Below are 10,187 nucleotides of genomic sequence, written 5' to 3'. Positions count from 1 at the left end.
TGGACTGCAGTATGCCAGGCCTCCCTGTCCATCACCAACTCTGGGAGTTTACTCAAACTCATGTCCATCGAGTTGGTGATGCCATCCAACCATCTCATACTCTGTCATCCTCTTCTCCTCCTACCTTCAATTTTTCCCAGCATCAGGGTCTTTTCCAATGAGTCAGTTCTATCACATCGGGTGGCCAAAGTATTGGAGCTTCAGCTTCAGCATCAGTCCTTCCAACGAATATTCAGGATTGATATTTGCATGAAATCTTTCCCCGCATCAGGGTCTTTTCCAACGAGTTATTTCTTTGCATCCGGTGGCCAAAGTATTGGAATTTCAGTATCAGTCCTTCCAATGAATATTCAGGACCGATTTCCTTTAGGATTGAGTGGTTGGATCTCCTTGCAGTCCAAGGGACTCTCAAGAGTTTTCTCCAACACCACGGTTCAAAAGCATCAATTCTTCGGCACTCAGCTTTCTTTATGGTCCAACTCTCACTTGCATACATGACTACTGGAAAAACCATAGTTTTGACTAGACGGACCTTTGTTGGCAAAGTAATGTTTCTGCTTTTAGTATGCTGTCTAGGTTGGTCATAGCTTTTCTTCCAAGGAGCAAACATCTTTCAATTTCATGGCTGCAGTCACCATCTGCAGTGATTTTGGAGCTCAAAAATAGAAAGTCTCTCACTGTTTCCATTGTTTCCCCATCTATTTGCCATGAAGTGAAGCGACCAGATCCCATGATCTTAGTTTTCTGAATGTTGAGTTTTAAGCCAGTTTTTTCTCTCTCTTCTCTCATTTTCATCAAGAGGCTCTTTAGTTCTTCTTCTCTTTTGCCATAAGGGTGGTGTCATTTGCATACCTGAAGTTATTGATATTTCTCCCAGCAATCTTGATTCCAGCTTATGCTTCATCCAGGCTGGCATTTTGCATGATGTACTCTGCACAGAAGTTAGATAAGCAGGGTGACAACATACAGCCTTGACGTACTCCTTTCCCGATTTGAAACCATGTTATTCCAAATGATGTTTGGGACAACATTGTTCCAAACAATGTTCTGTTGTTCCATGTCCAGTTCTAACTGTTGCTTCTTGACCTGCATACAGATTTCTCAGAAGGCAGGTAAGGTGGGCTGATATTCCCATCTCCTGAAGAATTTCCCATACTTGTTGTGATCCATACAGTCAAAGGCTTTGGCGTAGGCAATAAAGCAGAAGTGGGTTTTTTCAGGAAAACTCTCTTGCTTTTTTGATGATCCACTAGATGTTGGCAATTTGAGCTCTGGTTCCTCTGCCTTTTATAAATCCAGCTTGAACATCTGGAAGTTCACAGTTCATATACTGTTGAAGCCTGGCTTGGAGAATTTTGAGCATTACTTTGCTAGTGTGTAAGATGAGTGCAATTGTGTGGTACTTTGAACATTCTTTGGCATTGCCTTTCTTTGGGATTGGAATGAAAACTGACCTTTTCCAGTCCTGTGGCCACTGCTGAGTTTTCCAAATTCTCTGGCATATTGAGTGTAGCACTTTAAGAGCATCATCTTTTAGGATTTGAAATAGCTCAACTGGAATTCCATCACCTCCACTAGCTTTGTTTGTAGTGATGGTATGATCTTAGCCACAGTCAGCTCCCGGTCTTGTTTTTGCTGACTGTGTAGTGCTTCTCCATCTTCAACTGCCAAGGATATATATAATCAGTCTGATTTCAGTATTGATCATCTGGTGACGTTTATTTGTAGAGTCGTCTCTTGTGTTGTTGGAAGACGGTGTTTGCTGTGACCAGTGTGTTCTCTTGGCTAAACTCTGTTAGCCTTTGCCTTGCTTCATTTTGTATTCCAAGGCCAATCTTGCCTGTTATTCCAGGTATCTCTTGACTTCCTGCTTTTGCATTTCAGTCCTCTATGATGAAAAGGACGTCTTATTTGGTGCTAGTTCTAGAAGGTTTGGTAGGTCATCATAGAACTGTTCAACTTCAGCTTCTTTGGCATTTGTGGTTAGGCCATAGACTTGAATTACCGTGATACTGAATGGTTTCCCTTGGAAATGAACAGAAATCTTTCTGTCATTTTTGAGATTGTACCCAGGTACTGCATTTTGGATTCTTTTGTTGACTATGAGTGCTATTCCATTTCTTCTAAGGGATTCTTGCCCACATTAATAGATATAATGGTCATCTGGATTAAATTCACCCATTCCAGCCCATTTTAGTTTACCAGTTCCTAAAATGTCGATGTTCACTGTTGCCAGTCTCTTGTTTGACCACTTCAGCTTCTAAGATACTTCAGTATATTCATTTATTATTTGGCCTAATGCTCATTAGTCATTCTACAAATGTTCAGTATTGTTAAGTGTTAAATGTGCCAGACAATGGGAACAACCTGGTGTACAGGGTAGACTTCCTCTTTGACCTCTTAGAATTATATTTTTCTCATACAGAAAGGAATAACAGATAATAAAAAGTTTATTCAGCTGAACAGTGGTTTACTGGTACAGTCTGAGTTCTAAACATTAATTTGTTTTTCTGTAATACTTTCAGAAGTATTACATCCTGTTCTTCTCTTAGTAAATGGTAAAGAGTCTCTTCTATGAATGTAGCTAAAATGTCAGCTCTGTGAGGACAGGGACTGTTTTGTTGACACCATCTGCCCAGTTCCTTGAAAAGATCTGTTGCATGGGAGGCACTTATTAAATACTCACTGTATGACAATCAGGAGCTTGATAAAGTCAGGAATTAATTTAAGCTTCTTGATACAGAAGCAGGTGGAATGAGAAAAATAATGGTATTCTATTTGGATCCTAGGGGCTTCCCCAGTGGCTCAGTGGTAAAAATCCACTTGCAGTGCAAGAGCCGTGGGTTTGATCCCTGGGTCAGGAAGATCTCCTGAAGAAGGAAATGGCCACCCACTCCAGCCTTCTTGCCTGGGAAATCCTATGGACAGAGAAGCCTGGTAGTCTACAGTCCCTGGAGTTGCAGAGTCAGACAAAACTGAATAACTCAACAACAATTTAGATCCTAAGATTTGTTGGTGTTCAGTGGGCTCAGATCTTTATAAAAAATATATATTTTTAAATGGCTTTTGGAAAAATGACATCCCAAACACTTAATGCTTGGTTCTTATGGTAACACTTCTCATCTTCAAATGTATCAAGAAATTACAGTCATAATGGAGAACTTACAGAGATTTTTGTTTTGAAAGGAAGCCAGACAAGTTACTTGAGATTATCCTAGCAGAAGAATAATATATTGAATTCCAATAATTTCACAGTGGACCCTTTATCCTAAATGTTCTCCTTAAAAACAATTCTGAAAGGGAGAGAACTATTGGCAGCTCTATGGAGTTACAATAGAGCCAATTCCAGAGGGGTAAAATTCCTCACATACTTTTTTCTCCAGATGCAAAATAGACTGTCAAGGGGAATCACTATGACCAGTGGATTGTGTTTATCAGACACCATAGATTTTGGTTTATGGATCTCTTCATAGAAATTGTCAGTTGTTCTGTGGACAACATTGTTACAGCAGTTCCCTGAAGAGTTTTTTTGTTTTTTTTTTTTTTTAATTGAATTGTCTTGATCTCTAAGGGAATGGAGTTGGAAAGCAGAGAAGATAATTTGGCTCTTGACTATCACTGTTTTCCAAATGGGTAATTTTTAAAATAGGATTGTCAGTGATTCTGGCTGACTTAAGTTAATATTAGATTCTTCATTAAGGGTTGACAGGAACTATCTGGGAACAAAGGAAGGAAGTCTATGGAGAGATAATCTGTGTTAAAAAGGAATCCAATATTCTCTATTTGGGACATGGATTGTTTCCAAAGCCTAACTCTGTTTTGCCTTATCCCTGTTAAAAGATTATATTAATACGCATTAATGAGATGAACCATTTAAAAAGGTAAAAATTGATGTCAGTAGAAAATTACTAAAAATTACAAAACTGATAAAATAGTTGTTGATGAATGCATTATAATAGCCAATATAATAAATATAATCAGTTTCTGAAATAGTGACAAAGAATGAAATGACTAACTCAAACAGGTAGGGGCATATAAAATCCATTAGAAGTTATCTTCGTGATTCAGGTTAGGTTCATTAGGGTATGGTGACTGCTATAGATCTCCATAAAGATAGGGCTAATGAGCAAACAAAGTAGTTTTTCTTACTTTTCCTTAGAACTCCAAGCATGAAGTACCAATACCTAGGTCTTCAGTATCATTGTGCCCTTATAAAGATTAGCTGTTTGTACAATATGATCTGAAATTTTATATACTAGTGAAAGTGAAAGTGTTAGTTGCTCAGTGGTCCCCTGACTCTTTGCGGCCCCATGGACTATAGCCCACCATGAAATTTTCATGGAAATTTCCATGGAATTTTCCAGGCATGAATACTGGAGTGGGTTGCCATTCCCTTCACCAGAAGATTTTCCCGACCCAGGGATCAAACCTGGGTCTCCTACACTGCAGGCAGATTCTTTATCATCTGAGCCACCAGGGAAGCCAATAACAGACATAAATATTTTCAACTCTTTATAAATAATAAAACTGTGAATGGGGTGAATACTCAATGGCATTACTAATGGGTTTTCAACTTAGGAGCCATGAGTTACAAGCTTGCCTTATAAAAAGCATATCATTTTTGTCTAATTTAAACTTAGGTTCTATTTGTTTAATACATTAATTCTGCCAGTTGAAAATTATTGCTTTTTTGATTATTAACTCCAAACTATGAAAGAAAGATCTGAGTTTACAATTTAAAATCAGCGCTACCTGGAAACAGTGGAATGGGATTCTATTTCTTCCTTGGGAATATTTTCCACCTGGTATGGATAAAATGAATTCATATGCAATTCATGGATCAGGGATTAGAAGATTCAATACCACATGAAGAAATTGAGGATGGACAAGGCCTAACTTGTGAGTATGCAAATAATTTGATTATGTATTTACTTTCAGATTTTATCTTTAATGAATTGTGAGAGGGCGATACGAGCTTTAACTACAACTCCTTAAGTTCTTTTTTAATATGCCAGAAGGATTTTCATTGCATTTCTGGTGATTAAAATAAGTAGCTCTATTCACATATACTGAGATTTTTTCCAAATTTATTTAAAAACACTTTCTGGTTTATACTATGAGAGCTAATTGGAACTAAAAATGCCAAGGAACAATTTTAAATTATTTAGGCTCTCTAAATTATAGAATTAAATCTAACAAGTAACCTTTATGTTTTATATTATTTTATGTTTTATAATATATTTATAAACATATGTAATATGTTTATATTATTTTCTCAACCCTCCACAAGGGAAGCCCAACCCTCCATAACTCCAACCCAATTCTAAATATGGTTTACTTTTTGCAAATATTCCCTGTGTATTATATTTTATAGATATTTGAAATTTTTGGTTTGATACCTGCTCATTTCAGATGCTACACATTTTAGGGGAAAGATGCTTTAAACATTCATCATTTTTTCACAGTGCCTAAAAGTTAAAAACTACACATACATGTAGAATTATAAATATTCAAGTATGTGTAATATAATGTATATATATCTTTTTGTGTTCTTTATGTATAACACAATTGAATTATTTTTAACATTTTTGCTTGACCTGCTTTTTATACTCTTTAACAACTCCATTATTTGCTTCAACTCCCACCTAATTGGAAATGAATCTACATAGCAGTCAACTTGAATCAACTTCCTTCAGGCTGTGCTAGGCACTCTACAGGACTGTATGATTTCTGTTTGCTTTTATGAATGATAATAGTGACATTGCCACTGGTAGTAAAAGCTTGCATACTTTGATAATACATAGGTAAAGCTCATTCTACAGGAGTGTTGTATGAATTAAACTATTGGATTGGCCAAAAAGTCCATTCGGGTTTTCCATACAGTATGAAAAACCTGAATAAAGTTTTTGGCCAACCCAATGCTTAATCAGTATACAGTATGTCTGTGTGAGTTGAGTGAACGTGCTTTGTAGTAACCAGGTATTCACAGAAACTGCCAATAAGACATGAGAGGAGATTGTCTTTAATCCGTTGTATATTCTTGCCTCCTTTGTCAAAGATAAGGTGTCCATATGTGCGTGGATTTATCTCTGGGCTTTCTATTTTGTTCCATTGATCTATATTTCTGTCTTTGTGCCAGTACCATACTGTCTTGATGACTGTGGCTTTGTAGTAGAGCCTGAAGTCAGGTAGGCTGATTCCTCCAGTTCCATTCTTCTTTCTCAAGATAGCTTTGGCTAATCGAGGTTTTTTGTATTTTCATACAAATTGTGAAATTATTTGTTCTAGCTCTGTGAAGAATACCGTTGGTAGCTTGATAGGGATTGCATTGAATCTATAAATTGCTTTGGGTAGTATACTCATTTTCACTATATTGATTCTTCCAATCCATGAACATGGTATATTTCTCCATCTATTAGCGTCCTCTTTGATTTCTTTCACCAGTGTTTTATAGTTTTCTATATATAGGTCTTTAGTTTCTTTAGGTAGATATATTCCTAAGTATTTTATTCTTTCCGTTGCAATGGTGAATGGAATTGTTTCCTTAATTTCTCTTTCTGTTTTCTCATTATTAGTGTATAGGAATGCAAGGGATTTCTGTGTGTAGATTTTATATCCTGCAACTGTAGTATAATCATTGATTAGTTCTAGTAATTTTCTGGTGGAGTCTTTAGGGTTTTCTATGTAGAGGATCATGTCATCTGCAAACAGTGAGAGTTTTACTTCTTTTCCAATTTGGATTCCTTTTATTTCTTTTTCTGCTCTGATTGCTGTGGCCAAAACTTCCAAAACTATGTTGAATAGTAATGGTGAAAGTGGGCACCCTTGTCTTGTTCCTGACTTTAGAGGAAATGCTTTCAATTTCTCACCATTGAGGATAATGTTTGCTGTGGGTTTGTCATATATAGCTTTTATTATGTTGAGGTATGTTCCTTCTATTCCTGCTTTCTGGAGAGTTTTTATCGTAAATGGATGTTGAATTTTGTCAAAGGCTTTCTCTGCGTCTATTGAGATAATCATATAGTTTTTATTTTTCAATTTGTTAATGTGGTGTATTACATTGATTGATTTGCGGATATTGAAGAATCCTTGCATCCCTGGGATAAAGCCCACTTGGTCATGGTGTATGATCTTTTTAATGCATTGTTGGATTCTGATTGCTAGAATTTTGTTAAGGATTTTTGCATCTATGTTCATTAGTGATATTGGCCTGTAGTTTTCTTTTTTTGTGGGATCTTTGTCAGGTTTTGGTATTAGGGTGATGGTGGCCTCATAGAATGAGTTTGGAAGTTTACCTTCCTCTGCAATTTTCTGGAAGAGTTTGAGCAGGATAGGTGTTAGCTCTTCTCTAAATTTTTGGTAGAATTCAGCTGTGAAGCCGTCTGGACCTGGGCTTTTGTTTGCTGGAAGATTTTTGATTATAGTTTCAATTTCTGTGCTTGTGATGGGTCTGTTAAAATTTTCTATTTCTTCCTGGTCCAGTTTTGGAAAGTTGTACTTTTCTAAGAATTTGTCCATTTCTTCCACGTTGTCCATTTTATTGGCATATAATTGTTGATAGTAGTCTCTTATGATCCTTTGTATTTCTGAAAGACATGAGAGGATACCTTTGTTGTTGCATGGTAAACCTCAGATTCAGGCCATTCTGACATATCTTAAAATGTGAATTGAACAAACTGATTATATAAAATTTTTTAGGTGAGATTTGAATTTAAAAAAAAGTATGTACATAATCATTAGTTAGTATAGAAATAATGATTTCTTACTCCTCAATGAATACTGTAGCAAGTTCTGTACATGTATACATGAGAAAAATATTTTAAAAAGATCTAATTCATTATTATATCATTTAAAAATAATATAACCAATATATTAATGAACAGTTTTAAAATAAATTTATTTATTTTAATTGGAGGCTAATTACTTTACAATATTTTAGTGGTTTTTGCCATACATGGACATGAATCAGTGATAGGTGTACATGTGTCCCCCATCCTGAACCCCGCTCCCACCTCCCTCCCCATCCCGAACCCCGCTCCCACCTCCCTCCCCATCCCATCCCTCAGTGTTGTCCCAGTGCACCGGCTTTGAGTGCCCTCTCTCATGAATTGAACTTGGACTGGTGGTTTTGTGTGCATTTTTCTTTAAATTTTATTTAATGAATAATAAAAACATGGTGGTGTCTTTAATACTTAAAATTTGACCTTTTCTTTTCTATGTGACTTGAAGCCATCACCTTGAGTATTTTAAAACTTTCAACCTGAAGTGGATTATGGGAGATGACTGGGGAGCAGCCAGACTTGGAGCTGTGGAAAGAGCTTTCCTGTGATCCTTTACCTTCTGACAACACAGGTTATAACTCATGAAGAAAGGCACTTAACACTCCATGTACCACCACCTTCTGGCCTCAGCTGGACAGCTGAAGTAAAATCATTGTCTGCTACCACTGTAGATGTTCCAACAACATGCCAGAAATAAATCATTTAATTGAACAGGGCTTTTACGCTTTATCTTTTACTAATAATGATTTTTTTAAAAAAATGATAAGAGAAAATAATTGTTTGGATGTTTCTTTCCCATCAACTCATCCTTCATGGCAAGTTTTCTGTTCCCTGAAATAGAGCTTTTGAAAATTAAGACAGATTATGATATGTTTCTGTTAAAATGCCAGTCATACATTGCATAGTGCTGAGACCTGAAGTAGAAAAATGAACTGCTGCAAATTTTGCCCTTAAGGAAAATAGTGCTTTTCTCAGTGCTTTGAAAATACTTCTCAGTGTTACACTTTAATATATTATTTATTTTCTAAATATGGCAATTTTCTTGTAGGGATGGCATTGCAGGTCATCTGTCAGAATAAATGCTAACCTAGCCTAAAATACTCTGAGAAATATTGGTTTAGTGGACTAGAGTAAGTCCACTAGTCATTACATTATTAAATTATTGGGCACTTGTTGGATTCAGAAATGTTTTGTATGTTAAAAGTATATCTTTCTCTAGCATCCAGCACTTTCACTGAGTCTCTGAGGAATCAGTTTATTTATGGTGGCAACAATAGTTGATTTTGAGACCTTAAGCTTAAAGATAAACTATTTCTTTTCTGCATCAGCCTTTGAACTTGGGTGTCATGGAAAAGTAGAACAGGATAATAGTACCACACAGTGGCCCATGTAACTGGTGGGCAGAGATTCTTTGTTGCCCTGGAGAGAAGAGGAATCCGATCCTAAAAAATTTGCCTATCCTCTCGTTTGCCTCTCTAAAAACAGTTTGGAGTTATTTATAAATTAAATCCTTGTTTAGTTAAAACTTGTTCTAAATAACACAGTGTAGTTCTAATCTTGTGGCAACTTCATAGTCCGTTCTGGGGATTACAAAAGTGAATATTCTTGACAATATTGAGGACAATTCTTAACAAAAATGAGGACAATAACAAACAAAAAAACTCGAAGAAATTTAATGAATAACAACTTCACTTGGAAACTTAAATGTAGTAACTCACATCCTGAAAGAATGAATGAAAAAATAAACTCCATTATTTCTGAGCTCTTAATTATGGTAAACCAGTTCAGATTATAAGTTCAAAATTCCCAGCACTTCATACTTAAGTTTGAAAATGTACTATAGTTTAAATATATGGTGCAGTGAAATTCAAGTGTGAATCCACCCCTCCAGACCTCCAGCCTTAGCTGGAGGGAAAATAGCATATTCTCATGTCCTGATTCATCAAAGGCCAGTTTTCAGGTGTTTTGATGGTTAAATCTGTCTAGTGAGTGTCCATCAATTTTATACAAAGATTTCTCTGTAGGCTGCCTTGCTTCTGCAAATGGGAGTTTAGGAACTTTAAATGAAAGAGTGTATAAAGTTTTCTTTGCTGAGTGTTATTAACTGAGGGACTCTGGATTAATTTAGCAGCCAGGTCTGTTCTTTCAGCCATAAGCCATGCTGTCAGAGAAACTTAATTACACTTTAAGTGGGATGCAAATGAGTTGTGACACTACATCATTTCACATGAAAGGTTCATTACTTACATTAACTTGCACAATGCCTGCTCCTAAACCTAGACTCATTACAATATTCCTGGGATTTTTTTTTTTTTAACATAGCTAAATACCAATAGGGTTTTAACTTTTAATAGCCTGTTTCTTTTTTAATATTTAAGACTATAAGTGTTCACTTTATTAAATGAT

General features: G+C 36.0%; 1 long non-coding RNA gene across 3 annotated transcripts; it reads left to right on the top strand.

Annotated features, from left to right (window-relative positions):
- The first annotated feature begins 1,241 nt into the window (after nt 1-1,241).
- On the top strand, nt 1,242-8,512 carry LOC139176698 (uncharacterized). 3 transcript variants are annotated; one of them, XR_011561104.1, is made up of 3 exons: nt 1,242-2,073; nt 4,718-4,899; nt 8,230-8,512. It is a non-coding gene; the product is annotated as an uncharacterized lncRNA (long non-coding RNA). The 3 variants fall into 3 exon arrangements; XR_011561103.1 differs by having other exon boundaries at nt 1,246-2,073; nt 4,722-4,899; XR_011561105.1 differs by having other exon boundaries at nt 1,249-2,073; nt 4,845-4,899.
- The last annotated feature ends 1,675 nt before the right edge of the window (nt 8,513-10,187 follow it).

Source organism: Bos indicus, chromosome 17 (genome assembly GCF_029378745.1).
Source record: "Bos indicus isolate NIAB-ARS_2022 breed Sahiwal x Tharparkar chromosome 17, NIAB-ARS_B.indTharparkar_mat_pri_1.0, whole genome shotgun sequence".
NCBI lineage: Eukaryota > Metazoa > Chordata > Mammalia > Artiodactyla > Bovidae > Bos > Bos indicus.
The sequence above is the reverse complement of the archived record's forward strand: the minus strand, read 5'-3'. Positions and strand labels throughout refer to the sequence as shown.